Source organism: Panthera pardus, unplaced genomic scaffold (genome assembly GCF_024362965.1).
Source record: "Panthera pardus isolate Hobbes unplaced genomic scaffold, ASM2436296v1 HiC_scaffold_27, whole genome shotgun sequence".
NCBI lineage: Eukaryota > Metazoa > Chordata > Mammalia > Carnivora > Felidae > Panthera > Panthera pardus.
Genome location: NW_026526843.1, coordinates 91,665,729 through 91,680,696, shown reverse-complemented (window position 1 = coordinate 91,680,696; position 14,968 = coordinate 91,665,729).

Genomic DNA, 14,968 nt, shown 5'->3' with positions numbered 1-14,968 from the left:
TACTCCTAAAAGAATCATAAGACAAGAGAAGTTCCTCTCTTTCCACGGATGTTGTTATTTATGGATGTGATGCCTAGAATGTGTCAGCCATTTTGCGACCAGCTTGTGACTAGAGCCAACATATGGACACGGGGAAAATGAAGAGAACTGTAAGCAACACAGAACCAGAACCCAGATCCATGGTGCCTGGAGCCTACCTGTAACTCTGGCCTGCTTGATATAGGTGGTAATAAACGTCCTTATTGTTTGCATCAGTTGAGTTAGGATTTTCTCTTACATGCATCCTTAGCACCCTAGCCAAGGAGGGATAGTTCAAGCAACAGAGGAAAAGGCTCAGAAAACATATAAAGAATGGGGAAGAAGGCACAGGTACAAGAAACATTACAAAGAAAGCATCAATAAAATCTATATCCTAGCAGCATATAAGGTATGCTTTTACAAGGGTGACTTTTTTTTTTTTATAATAGCCACAATCTTGTTTTTGGAATGCCCAAATAAATTAGATGGGTCAAGAATTCCATCTTTAGTAGACATGTCTTATGATAGACCAACACCCCTTCCAAATGGTACCCCAATTTCTTTCTGGGAAACTACATCTCCCTTTTATAAAAAATCTATTGGGGTGGGAAATCCAAATGGCTCCCTTTCCAACTATGGACACCCAAAGGGTTTCAGGCGGTAACATCCATTTGATTCTTCCTTATTTCCCCAATACAGTGTAAGGCAGGCACCATTTCTTTGTCATTTGGACCCTGAATCTAGAACAAGTGACAGAAAAATGACAGAATGGTTGGGGTTTTATTTTTTAACCCAAGAGCAGTGGTGCCTTGACGATTCCTATGATGTGTGACGATTCCTATGATTTCCCCATGCACCCCATCCCCATCCAAAGCGACCCTCCTTTTCCTTCTTACCAAATCCTTTCTTTCTGCCTCCCTGTTGATACTGTGCATTTCTGACACCCTAATCACATTCCACCAATATCCAGTCTCTTTTACCCTAGAGCTCCCGAGCTTTCCCTAGACAGGGGGATTCCCAGCTCACGATGATACTTTCTCCCTTGCAATTTGGTGTGGTCATGAAACTAAGTTTTGGTCATCAGAAGTAAGTAGAAGTAATGTATGCTATTTCTACTTGTCTTCTCACAATGGAAGGTTCATGTGCTCTCTTGAGCCTTTGCCCATATTCTTGGCTGGGAGAAGAGAACTGGGCAGCCATCTCCTATGAAATAAATGGGAGCCCCATACAGAGGATTGTACAGCAGTTTTCTTAACCTTGGACAGCACAATTCTGAACTGTGATCTGAGAGAGAAATATACACCTTGAATAAGCTACTGAAAAAAGGGCTTCTGTTGCAGCATCTTATCATGTGGCCCAAGTGACACAACTTACAATAAGTTTTTAATTTATAATCAAACTTATCTGATATGCCTAGGATATCAGTGTTAAAAATATGGGCATATTAACAAAATTCAAGCTTTTGTGGGATTTCCCAGCCCAAATATTGATGGACATGAAATATTTAAATATTTCTGCAGCCAAGAGAAGCTGCTGCAGACACTGGGATATTTATAACGTAAGACAGGAAGAATCATGGTATTTGTGTTTCCATAAGACTAAGGAACCATTTTCATCTTGGATCCAATTTAGAAATTATTTTTCCTGCCAAAGTTGGACTTGGATAAAATTCTCTCTTTCACCATTGTGGGGCAGAAGCCATAGGAAGAGAAAACGGAGTTTCCACTGAACAGAGAATGGAGCCACAGCACAGAGAATATGATCTTATTTCCAGAGTTGTGCAATAAAAGCAATGGGCTTTTATGCAGTGTTGGAGGGGATGAACCTGCCTACATCTTAGGACTTTGAAGTAAACTTTGAGCAATTACTCAATGTAGACATAATTATCTATAAATGTTCTCAAAGACCCTATGGCACAGACATTTATTGATCACCAAATATCTACATTCTCCCCTACATTTTCTAACCTGCTTGCAATTAAGTGGAACCATGGGGCTGATTCTGGCTGTGAGAAATGTGATACATCATTCCTAGGCTTTAGCACTTAAGAGCCAACATGTATAGTTAAAAGTCTTCCTACAAAGAAAATTCCAGGCCCAGCTGACATTATTGCTGAATTCTAACTAACATTTAAGGAAGAAATAATAACAATTCTCATAAACTCAGAGAAAACTGAAGAGGAAAAGATAGGTCTCAACTCATTCTATGAGGCCAACATCGCTCTGACAGTGAAACCAGACAAAGATATTAAAAAAAAAAAGAAAACTGTAGAATAATTTCCCTCATGAACATAGATGTAAAAATTCTTTAAAATTTAGCAAATTGAATCAAACCATATGTAATGTAAAAAGTACAATACATAATGACCAAATGGAGTTTATCCTAGGAATACAAACTAGTTTTGACATCCACAATTCAATCAACGTATTTCACCACATTAACAGACCATAAAAGAAAAACTATACGATAATCTCAATACACACAGAAAAAGTACTTGACAAAATTCAATATCCCTTCCTGGTAAAAAAAAAAAAAAAAAAAAGTCAGCAAACTGAGACTAGAAAGAAACTTCTTCAACCCAATAAAGAACATTCACAAAAGAATTTCAGCTAATATCATACTTAGTGACAAATGACTAAATGTTTTCCCCCTAAGATTATGATGTCCACACTTGCCACTCAACTGGATGCTCAATATTGTAATGTAAGTGCTAACCAGAGCAATCAGGCAAGAAAAGGAACTAAAACTTTCAGACTGTGAAGAAGAAAAAAGCAAAACTTTGTACTCAAAGATGAAATAATTGTCTATGTGGAAAATCAAATGGAATCTGTGAAAAAGCTATTAGAATAAGTGAGTTCTTTATACTATACACTATATAAACAAATAAAAATTGAAATTTAAATATACTACCATTTTCCATAGCATTAAAAATATGAAAGATTTAGGGATAATTTTCACCAAAGCTGTGTAAGATCTAAATACCAAAACCATATAATATTGTTCGGAGAGAAATTAAAGTTCATGGATCAGAAGCCTCGATATTGTTAAAATGTCAGTTCTCCCCAAACTGATCTATCCATTAAACTCAATCCAAATCCGAATCTCAGGAGGCTTTTTAAATAAAAATGAACAGGCCGATTCTAAAATTAACACAGAAAGGCAAAGAACCTCGAAAAGCAAAAACAACTTTGAAAAAAAAGAACAAATTTGAAGAAATAACACTCCTTGGCTTCAAGATTTATTAAAAATCTGTATTAATGAAGATAGAGTGGTATTGGCATAAAGGTAGACAAATAGAGGAATGGAACAGACAAAATCTAGAAATAGGCCTGCCCTTATAAGGTCAATTGATTTGTGACAAAGGTGCTAAGGCAATGCAGTGGAGCAAGGGTAGTCTTCTCAACAAATGGTGCTGGAATGAGGAAACATTCATATGTCAATAAAAAAAGAACTTTGATCCATACCTCACACTAAAGACAAACGTTAATTCAAAAAGAATCGTAGTCCCTAATGTAAAACATAAAACTGAAAAATATCTAGAAGGAAACATAGGAAAAAAACGTTGTGACCTTGGGGTAGGCAAAAATTTCTTAGCTACTACACCAAAAGCACAATCCATAGAGAAAAAAAATGTTACATAAAACTTCATCAACATTAAAAACACTTGCTCTTTAAAAGATAGTGTGAGGAAAATTCAAAGACAAACCCCAGATGGAGAGAAAACTTTTGCAAATCACATATTTAGCATATGTAAAGAACTGTCAAAACTAAAGAAAATAACCTCTCAAATTCATAAAAGACAGTTCATGGAAGTAGATATATGGAGGGCAAATAAGCACAGAAAAGATACTCAACATCATTAGGGAAATTCAAATTCAAACCATAATGAGATCAACTACATTCCTTTCAGAATGACTATAATTTAAAACACTGGCCATATATACCACGTGTTGGCAAAGATGTGGACAAACTGAAACTCATTCACTGCTGGCAGAAATGTAAAATGGTTCAACCACTTTGGAAAATACCACAGTGGTTTCTTAAAAAGACAACCACACAGCTACCATAAGACCCTACCATTCCATTCAGAGTAATTATGCCGAGTGAATTCAGCCAGACAAAAAAAAAAAAAAGAGTACATATTGCATTATTCCATTTAGGTAAATTTTAGAAAATGCAAACTAATCTGTAGTAACAGAAAACCTATCATTGATTGTCCTGAGGGAGAATATGGAGAAGGGTGAAAAAGAGAGGTTGAAAAGAGGCATAAGATCATTATACGGAGTGTGGATATATACACACACCCACCCACACATGTCAAAACGTGTCAAATTGTACATTTTAAATATGTGCCATTTATTTTACTTCGATTATACCTCAATAAAGCAATGTTTTGAAAAGTGCTGTAGGGTAAAGATCAGATTAAGGGTGTGGCCCTCAATAAAATCTCTCTCTTGTATAAAATTACTAAAGGAAACGATCTGATTAAGATTATGGCCTTCTCTGTCCTATATTCCTTTACCATTAAATCAAAAGAAAGAAAAAGATGGGGAATTTAGAAAACAGGAAAAAATGCTCCATATCTGTTAACTATGTCCCCAAATGAACTGTGGGTGTGACCACAACACAGAATTAATTACAATATGTTAAGAAATCTACTAAGTTTTTACTAAGTTTATTTTTTGGGTGTATAGTTCAGTGATGCTTAGTATGTCACAAAGTTCTACAATTGTCACCATGATCTAATTCCAGAACCTTTTCATCATTCCAAAAAGAAATATCATCCCAGGTAGCAGTCACTTCCTTTTTGCCTCCTCCCAGAAACCACTAATCTGTGAGCTTTTGTATCTGACTTCTATCACTTAGCATAATGTTTTTGTTTTTGTAAGTCTTCCAAACCCTGCATGTTTTTATTCTTATTTTTGTTTCAAGTTTTTATTTCAATTCTAGGTAACTTAGTGTACTGTTTTAAGGTTCATTCACATTGTAGTATGTGTCACCACTTCATTCTTTTTCATGGCTAAATAATATCTCATTATATGGATAACTACATTTTATTTATCTGTTCATCTACTGTTAAGTCGATTATGTTTTTAAGAGTCTTGTTCTGCTCAAGAAGCTACAAGCCTGAGCAATACCAAGCAAAACAAAACAAGCCTTTGACTATGTAAGACTTAAAACCAATCTTCTAATTTTAATTTTAATCCCCAATCTTCTAAAGGCAACTGAGAAATCTATACAGATTTTAAGGAGGGCATAGATGTTCTTCAACAGCTACTTCAGATGTGGCAAGGAGTGTTATAGGAAAGGAAAAACCTCCAAAGAGCAGATTCAGGGACCACAAAGAACAGTGGACAGTGGTGTTACTACAAGAGAGAAAATCAGGGCCTGATCCAGAATGTCCTTCATTCTCAGCATAGGGGAGGCCTCCAATCACCTGCAAAGCAGAGTTTTGAAATTGCTACATCCCACTGACTTCTGTGTGTCTCCCTTTTTCCCCTTTCCAAATAGGAGTGTTTATTTTTGCCCTTATACATCAGATGTATGTTGGAGAGTAAGCTGGATAATTTACCTTTTTTGTTAGTCTTTTAGACCAAGTAGAACCAAGACTGGTCCAGATGTAGTCACCACATATCACCCAGAGATGCAGGATTATGAGCTAGGTTCACTGAATAGATGGGACTTTAGCGGCCTCCCTTGGAGAATGGTGGAGCCTGTTCTGTGTGTGGGAATGTTTTAGATCAGGTTGTCTAGAAGTAGAGTCTAAGATTCTTGTTCAAGTGATTTATTGGGAGCATGTTCTTAGGATAAAGGAATTTAGGGAAGAAGGATAGAGCAGGGGGGAAATCTAAGCATAACTGTGGTATTAGGTATAGAATAGAATCACTGTGATCCTATGGGAGACCTCTGGATCACTAGGATCAGCTACCCTGATGCAAGAGAAATGGCCTTTGGAACCCTATGTCATTCAATCACTGGCTGAGGTCCACTCCCCAGGGATAGAAGGTCCACTCACTTTCTGTTCAAAGAGGCTTCCCTTTGGCCAAGGGCAACTTTCCAAAAGAGAGAGAAGCTGTGAGCCATTGGCCAACACCTAGAGCAGCTAGGGATGTGTCCATCTGCCTAATGAAAGACATCAAGGTGGGGCACCAGTAGCATCCAGTATAGGGAAGTGGAAAGCATTAAGGATATTTGGTAAACAGAAGTGTGAACTGTGGCAGAGACATTTACTGCTTATTGAGTATCCATATATTTCTCTACATTTCCAGATTCCCTTTATAGTTAAATGGAGTCGGATGGCCAAAGGACTTGAAGAAGGAACATTTGTCATTTTCAAGCCAAAGCATTTAAGAGCCTGATAGTCCCCCTCCCTCTGTCTCAGCAACAATGAAGCTCAGGTGTTAAGATGTCAGCATCTCCATTGGCCTATGTCCCTGAGTGATTCTGTGGAGCAGAGCCACCCCATCGCCCACCTTGTTGACTCACATTGGACTTAGAATCTGAGCTCAAAATAAACCTTTGTTAGGTTAAGCCACTGGTTTTGAGGTTAATTCATTAACATAGTATAAGTGAGTTTGTCCATTAGCGTTCAATTAGGAAAGCAGAACTCCTATAATTGATATGGCATTTGGAAGTTAGACCTTAGACAGCTATGGGATCTGGTGAGGTGCTATATGTCTCTGCATCTGGTGATGAGCCCAAGGTCATTACAGGTATCAGGGTTAGAAGGAAGAAACACTGAACTTGAAGAGGAAGAGAGCAAGGACACACTGGAACCCACAAGGACAAAGCCAAAATCATCTGTTCTCACCATCTCAAATTTAATGATGTGGGGAGCCTGCAGAAGTTGGCCCCTTTTGTCAAGGAGCTGCATAAGCATCTGGCCCGGAACTTGAAGCTGAGGAAGATCCTGCGGGACTTGAGGAGTCTACAGGCCCAGAATCTGTTGTCCCAAGCCCGCATATCAGCAGCAATGTATGAACTCTGCAGTATTGCCTGGCACCTTACATTGACCTTCAGCGAATAGTGACTACGGCCTCATCTTTACCTTCTAGAATCTCTTGTGGCCCACCAGAAACCAGAACCACACAAGGAATGAAATTCTGGGAAATGTAGTCCCAGGTTAACAGCGAGGTTGACACAAGACAAAGTCAACACATGTGGCCTAACTTAATACAGGCCTTAATGGAGGGGGCAATGTGATACCCAGAAGGGGGCTTGTCAGTGGAACCTGAGTGACAGACAAAATAAACTAAAATAGGATCAAAACAAAGACCATTTTCTTAGTTACACCTGGTGAAGGATAGTCATCAATTCTCAGAGAGAGAACAAAAATACATATTAATGCAGGGAATGCAAAACAGTGTTATACTTTACATAATTTACAGTGGCTAAAAGCACAAGTTTTGTAAAGTCAGAAATCCATTTACAAGTTGTGTGTGCTTATGTGAATTATCCTCTCTGTGACTCATTTCTACATCTGAAAACGGGGATAATAAAACTCTTCTTATAGGCTTGTTGGTAGGATTAAATGAATTAATAAAGAGAAGGCACTTAGAGCAGTGTGTGGTATGTAAGTGCTTATTAAGTGTTGTATATCATCCTGCTTTACCTTTACAATAAAATATATACATTTATTTTTATTTTTTGAAATATATTTTTAACTTCATTTACTTATTTTCAGAGACAGAGAGAGAGAGAGAGAGACAGAGAGAGAGAGAGAGAGAGTGTGTGTGCTTGAGGGCAGAGAGAAGGAGACAGAATCCTAAGCAGGCTCTGCACTGTCAGCACACAGCCCAACGTGGGGCTCGAACTCACAAACTGTGAGATCATGACCTGAGCTGAAACCAGGAGTTGGACACTTAAAAGACTGAGCCACCCAGGTGCCCCTAAAATATATACATTTATGATTTTCAGTAAATTTCTAGGTTGTCTTCATGAAGTTCTGGGTGAAATGCTTCTTCCATGTGTTATGTATTTCTCTGCCTGATAGTTGTAGGCAAGGTTCTGGTCTCCACAATAGGGAAAACCAAGTCTGTAGTCTCTCTTGCAGAATGTTTCCCATTCAAGAAAGTTTCTGATACAATATGCACCTCATGAACATGAACTATTCTCCTTTCTATACATTTATATGTCTCATCAACACAGGACTGCTGGCGTAGAAAAATAATATATATTCACATTCCATGAATAATCAGAGCAAAAGCAAAAAACCATCTACTTTTTAGGAAGCTCTTCTAAATTCCGCCCTGTGTGTTCAATCAAGATTTCTCAGGTAAATAAAGTCAAGGTATTCAAGCAAGTGCAACTGTGGTTTATCAGACTCAATTCTAGATCTGGGATGATTTTTACTGGAATGCGTGTGCATGTACGTGTGCGCGTGTGTATGTGTGTATAAGAGAGGCTGTTACCAAATCTGAGTTTGGATTTAGTAGATTTTCACAGCCAGTTTGGTTGATTGTATTTTGTTTAAATGTTATTTGAAAACATTCAGTACCTTTTTGGGGGTAAGCCAGGGGTGCCATGATTGTACAAGACCTCACTGGGCAAGGAAGTTTATAATAGAACCATCTCTTTTTTATAAATGAGGTGTGGCTGAGCCTTTCCAGTTGTTGTTATCCAGAAGAAAAAAAAAGTCTTCAATGCCATGTAAAAATATCATGAAGTTGTATGCTATTGAGTCTCATGTCTGAGTTCTTTCCAGGGTCTCTAGGGTACTGAGAAGACTCTTCTCTGTCAACTGCTGGTCATGGATGATTCCATGCCATGGTTCACAAAAGGGGTTCAATCGACCCTCTTATCTCTCTTTAGTGGGATCCATAAAGAAAAGTGTTCTCCCAAGATCCTCTCTCTTTCTGGCCACATTGTTCAACTTAAACTAGATCAATGTGGATTTTTAAAACTGATGGATCACTGTGGCAGACTTCTGTTTACTAACAGAAGCCCGATTTTTAGCTAGGTACATTGCTTCCCAGAATAAAGGACTACATCCTATGCCCTCTGTTGTTGAAATCAAGTTTTAGCCAATAGGATTTGGTGGAAGTGGTATATGCAACTTTGAAGGAATTTCTTTAAAGGAGCTGACTCACTTTGTGGGGAGAGCCTTTTTGCTTTCCTTCCGTTCTCTTTCCTAGACTGCATATATAATGGCTGGAGCTTTGGCATCTACCTTGGAACATGGGATGACCTTAAGGACAGAAGAAGCCACATGGTGAGAATGGCTGGACAAAAAGGATGGTCCTTGATCCCTGATGACTTTGTGGAGCTGTCACATGAATAGTAGACTGTCTACCTGTGATCTGGTTTTATGCAAGAGAACAAACATTTGTGTTTTTAGGCACTGTATTCGGGTTTTGACTAACAGTAGTTAAATGCAGTTCTTGAATACATTTAGGAAATCTTAGAAGGTTATTAGGAATATGCTTTTTACCTCTTGGCTCAGGCTTTTGCCTGGATGGTGTTCCCTGTGGATCCTCCTTTGGGTCCTAATCTAGCTTTCCTACCTCAGGCTGGTGACAACTGATTAAATTCACATGGCCATTGAATGCTCCCCCCCCCCCATATGATTGCTTCAGCCCTTCCCACAGGAAGAATTTTACCCCTGGTTTCCTTCAAGCACTGAGCTGTATCTTTGATTTAAGCCAGTAGACCTGGACAGAGATCAGATACTGGTTCCAGAGCAGTCTCAGTTTCACGAATGAGGATGAGTCCAGATCATCCAATTCTAGTTTAAATACCTCATCAATGAAAACTGCAAAGTGGATGGCCCTTTTAACTGTGCCACCTACTGTGTCCATTTAGGTCCTCTGAGAAGCAGATGCCAATATGGAATTAAATGTGCAAGAGATTTATTGGGGGTAATACCTGTGAAGAAAAAAGGGAAAAGGATGAAGAGGCACAGATTTGCCAGTAAGAAGTGATGGACTTGGTCTGTAACAGATGGGGAAAATCCCAGCTTTGCTAGCCCAAGGCTGAGGTCCTGGTTTGAAGCGAATTTTGACGATAGCCAGTTATTTAATGGGGAGACTCAGGAAATCAGAGAAACACAGAAATGCTGAGATAGATTCTCCATACCCCCTCCGTGGACTTCCAAGCTAAAAAACACTGGGGAGGGCCAAATGATCCTGGAGAAAAGTGGAAGCCAAGGGAAACATGACAACTGGCTACAGCTTTGAATGCATTCCTTAACCATGCACAGTTCACTCAGCAAAGGGTGGAAGTGTTATGAGCTCAGTTGTTAGAACACAACTTAAGCCAAATTAATTGGCTAGACACTAAGCTACTCAGACCCAGAGTTAACCTTTAGAAAGTTGGGCTAAAATGTAAAAATAAGACTTAAAACTCTGAACAAAGATGTCACCAGCTGCATACTGGGACTAAGGTGGGAAGGTAGGGGTTGTGGGGAGGTAAAGACAGATCCTGCGGTTTAAATTCAGACAAGTTACTAAACACCGAACAAACAAAGCAACCAGACAAAGAAACACTCAGAGAAATAAAATAATCCAGAGTTATTATAACATATAAAATATTACCTAAAATGTCTACTTTTAAACCAAAATTTACTAGACATACAAAGATTTTGCAAAGTAACCCACACTCAGGAAAAAAGTAGTCAATAGAGACTGACTCTGAGTGGACCCAGATGTTGGATTTAGCAGAGAATGTCTTCAAACACTTTAGCGAGTGTTATAAATTCGTTCAAGGAATTGAAGGAAACTATGCTTGACAAATTAAAAGAATGTTAATAATGAGTTAACAAACAGGGAATCTCAACATAGAAAAAAATCATAAAAACCAAATGAAAATTCTAGAGCTGAAAAGTACAATAACGGAAATGAAAAATGTAATAAAGCTGTTTAAAATATCATTTTGGTCAATTGCTTTCAGCTCTCTTTTTTTGGCAGTTGAAGAGGATAAATTTTTAGCCTTCCTACTAGACAAAGAGTATTTTTTAAAGGCAGAGAAAATTATTGTCAAATGTTGTTATTTATATTTCTACTGCTTTTTTCCTGAAAATATTTTGAGGTGGTAAATAATTGTTGAAATAGAAACACAATTTTCTTATATGGTCAATTAATCTATAAAAAGGAGGCAAGACTATACAGTAGAGAAAAGACAGTGTATTCACCAAACAGCGCTGGGAAAACTGGATAGCTAGATGCAAAAGAATGAAACTGGACCATTTTCTAACACCATACATAAAAATAAACTCAAAATGAATTAAAGACCGAAATGTGAGACCTGAAACCATAAAAATCCTACACAAGAACACAAGCAATGTCTCCAACATTGGCTGTAACAACATTTTTCTAGGTATGTCTCCTAAAACAAGGGAAACAAAAGCAAAAACAAATTATTGGAACTACATCAAAATAAAAAGCTTTTATACAGTGAAAGAAGTCTTCAATAAAATGAAATATCAGCCTACTGAATGGGAGAAGATATTTACAAATTATATATATGATAAGGGGTTAATATCCAAAATATATAAAGAACTCCTACAACTCAACACCAAAAAACAAATAATCTAATTTTAAAATGGGCCGAGGACCTGAATAGACATTTCTCCAGAGAAGTCATCCAGATGGCCAACTGACACAGGAAAAGGTGCTCAACATCACTCATCATCAGGGAAATGCACATCAAAACCACAAGGAGATATTATCCCGCACATCAGAATGGCAGAATCAAAAAGACAAGCAGTAGTAAGTGATGACAAGGATGTGGAGGAAGGGGAACCCTCTTGCACTGGTGGTGGGAATGCAAACTGGTGCAGCCACTCTGGAAGACGGTGTGGAGGTTCCTCAAAAATTAAACATGAGATACCATATGACCCAATGATTCTACTCCTGGGTATTTAGCCGCAGAAAGCAAAAACACTAATTTGAAAAGATACATGCACCCCTATGTTTATAGCAGCACTATTAATAATAGCCAAGATATGGAAGCAACCTAAGTGTCCACTGATAGACAAATGGATAAGGAAGATGTGACATGTATACACAGTGGGATATTACTCAGCTGTAAAAAAGATGAGATTGTGCCATTTGCAACAACATGGATGGACCTAGTGGGTATTATGCTAAGTGAAATAATTCAGATAGAGAAAGACAAATACCATATCATTTCACCCATATTTGGAATCTAAACAAAACAAAGCAAATGAATAAACAAATAAATAAAAAGCAGAATGGGACCTATAAATGCAGAGAGCAAACTGATGGTTGCCGGGGGGTGGGGGGGGGTGGGAGAAGGCACAAAATGGGTGACGGGGAGTGGGAGATCCAGGCTTCCAGTTATGGAATGAATAAGCCATGGGAATATAAAGCACAGCATAGGGAATATAGCCAATGATATCGAAATAGCGTGGTATGGTGACAGATGGCAGCTACACTCGTGCTGAGCACAGAAGAAGATACAGAGAAGTAGGATTGGTATGAGGGACACTTGAAACCAGTGTAACACTGTATGTCAACTATACTCAAGTTTAAAAATAAAAAAAAATGGTTAGGACTTAACCAACTTCCCTATCATTGCCCTTTCCAACTCAGGGCTAAGCAGAGAAAGCCAAATACGCTCTTCAACACAACCGCTGGGATGCCCCACTTCTTGTTAGCCTACCCAGGGCTTTCCCATGCCACCAACTTCTAATTAGAGCATACCTGAAGCCTTCCATTTTTTTCACCATCAAGCTTTTCCACTTCTTACCTATCTGTGTCTGCCAAATGCGAGTGGCCATGGCTGACTCTCTTGCTACACCAAGCTGTGAGCAAATCGCTCCCCTTCGTTTAAAAATAAATACAGAAGCCATTTTCCAACTCCATCGAGCCTTACACAAATGTAAGAACTCTCCCTGCCGTAGATTTTGGGAGGTCAGATTTTTACCCTAAGATTTAGAGGATTTGGCAGGCTATTTGATCATTGGTAAAATCATTTATATTACTTTAAGAAACTTGGACACGGTAGGCAGTTGCTTAAAGGAAAGTGTATTTGTATTACAAAACCAAGTTGCTTCAGCTTTTTGAGCTACGCTCCAATCCAAGTTCAGAGGGAAGGTCCATGTTTCTCTGTATTATTTGGGTTTCATTTCTCTTTCAATCTTGGCCACTTCAATCCCTTCAAGGCCTCTTTTTAAGGTCTCTCATGGTTGGTGAAATGCCACATTTCTTCCAACCTCTCAATTTTCTCTTTCATGATTATTCCCCTTAGTATTGGACACCAACCCCGAGATAGGTACTCTGCTTGGCTCCTTATGAGGATGTAAAATCTACCACGTGGAGAATTTTAAGGAACAAGTGACACAGATCTGCCTCCTAGTCTGACAACAATTTTATCAGTTTATGCATGTATCTTACTCCTTTTCTTATCGCTTCACCTGCACCCTGAGCCCTAGGTCTTACATTTCAACCCTTAATGAAAATAAATTGTTCTGGTTTTCTAAATACGAAATCCTGCCACTAAGAAGTCATAACCCTACGATGTAGTTCTGACATTGGCCTCATGCTGAAGACTGGGGTGTGGTCTTTTGGAGTACTCTCTCTCCTGACTCCTGAAAACACTTACTTGGATGTATTCGTGCATGGAGTAATCCCTTTACTAATGATTATGAAAGATAGGAAAAACACTGTCCAATTATGTTACCTCATTCAGCTTTTCAGGAAGTAGGAGGCATGAAAATCCTTTGCAAATCAATGCAAATGCGTCTGTTACAAACACAGGGGACAGACAAGGTGTATTGTTTGATATTTGGGAACTTCTAAGAAAACGGGATAAATTCCTCTTTCTGTAGATCGTAGACAATTCCTATTCTTCCATTTCCTCCTTTTTCCATGTCTTCCCACACATACAAATATCGCTGGCATCTCTATCACACAACCCAAAGAATCATTTTTTTGAGCACTTAAATGGAAAGTGAAGGAGATATGGGATATTCCATGTGTGTTCGTGGAGCACTTCTATGGTGACATCACACTGACTATGTCCAGTATATCATACGTGCTAAGATACAGGGTGCATATGTTATGGTTAAGGATATTTTCATATACTGCAAGAATGAATGTGTAATGAGTGTTTTTTTTTTTTTTTCAAGCGCACACCACTGTCTGTGTGGGTGGTAGGAAGGGGGGAAACAGATCTGTGTGGATCTTCACTGAATATCCTGGAGAACAGAGCTGACAAAACCTAGAAGACGTGCCCATTTGCTGGAGTACAAGGGACACAATCAGGGCTGATGTCAGCAGGTCCTTGTGATCAAAAGCAAGCAGGGAGAGTTCGTACCTTTGTGTAAGGCTCGATGGAGTTGGAAAAGCCAAGTCATGTCATTATATCTGAAGCTAGGATGTACTCAGATCGGCAAAAGGGAATTTGGGATTTGGTTAAATTCCGTTATGCATTTTCTAGTATTCCTAGGAACTCACAGTCATGCTTTCGCAACGTGACTGTTTTATGCGGATTTAACTGTCTTCAAAATGAGTTTTAGTCCATAAAAAGTATAAAATAGTCCACGGTCCTTCACTCAGGTAACTGTAAAGGCACGTGGATATGCCCTCCACTGGCATATACAGTAAACGTATTCAACCGTGGCAGCTTTCTTGTTTTCCTGGGATCACAGTTAGCCTCCATTTCCAATCTACCTTGAAGTTGGGCCCATACCATTGAATGGCAATGGAATGTAGGCAGAAGGGATATGTACAACTTCCAGGCCTGGAGGATGCCAAGGCACAAAGGTGATACCAAAGCCACCAAGTGATAACAGCCAAAGCTCCCTGACTTACTGTGTGAAGCAAGGCCATCCGCTGACCCTTGCTATATTTTGACATGACCAAGAAATAAACACTTATTGGTTATTAAACCATTTAGATTTAGCATTTGTTACAGCAATTAAACTACATAGATTCATGCAACGAGGATCTTTAACAGAAGACAAGGTAGAAATTTCTGATGTCTAATG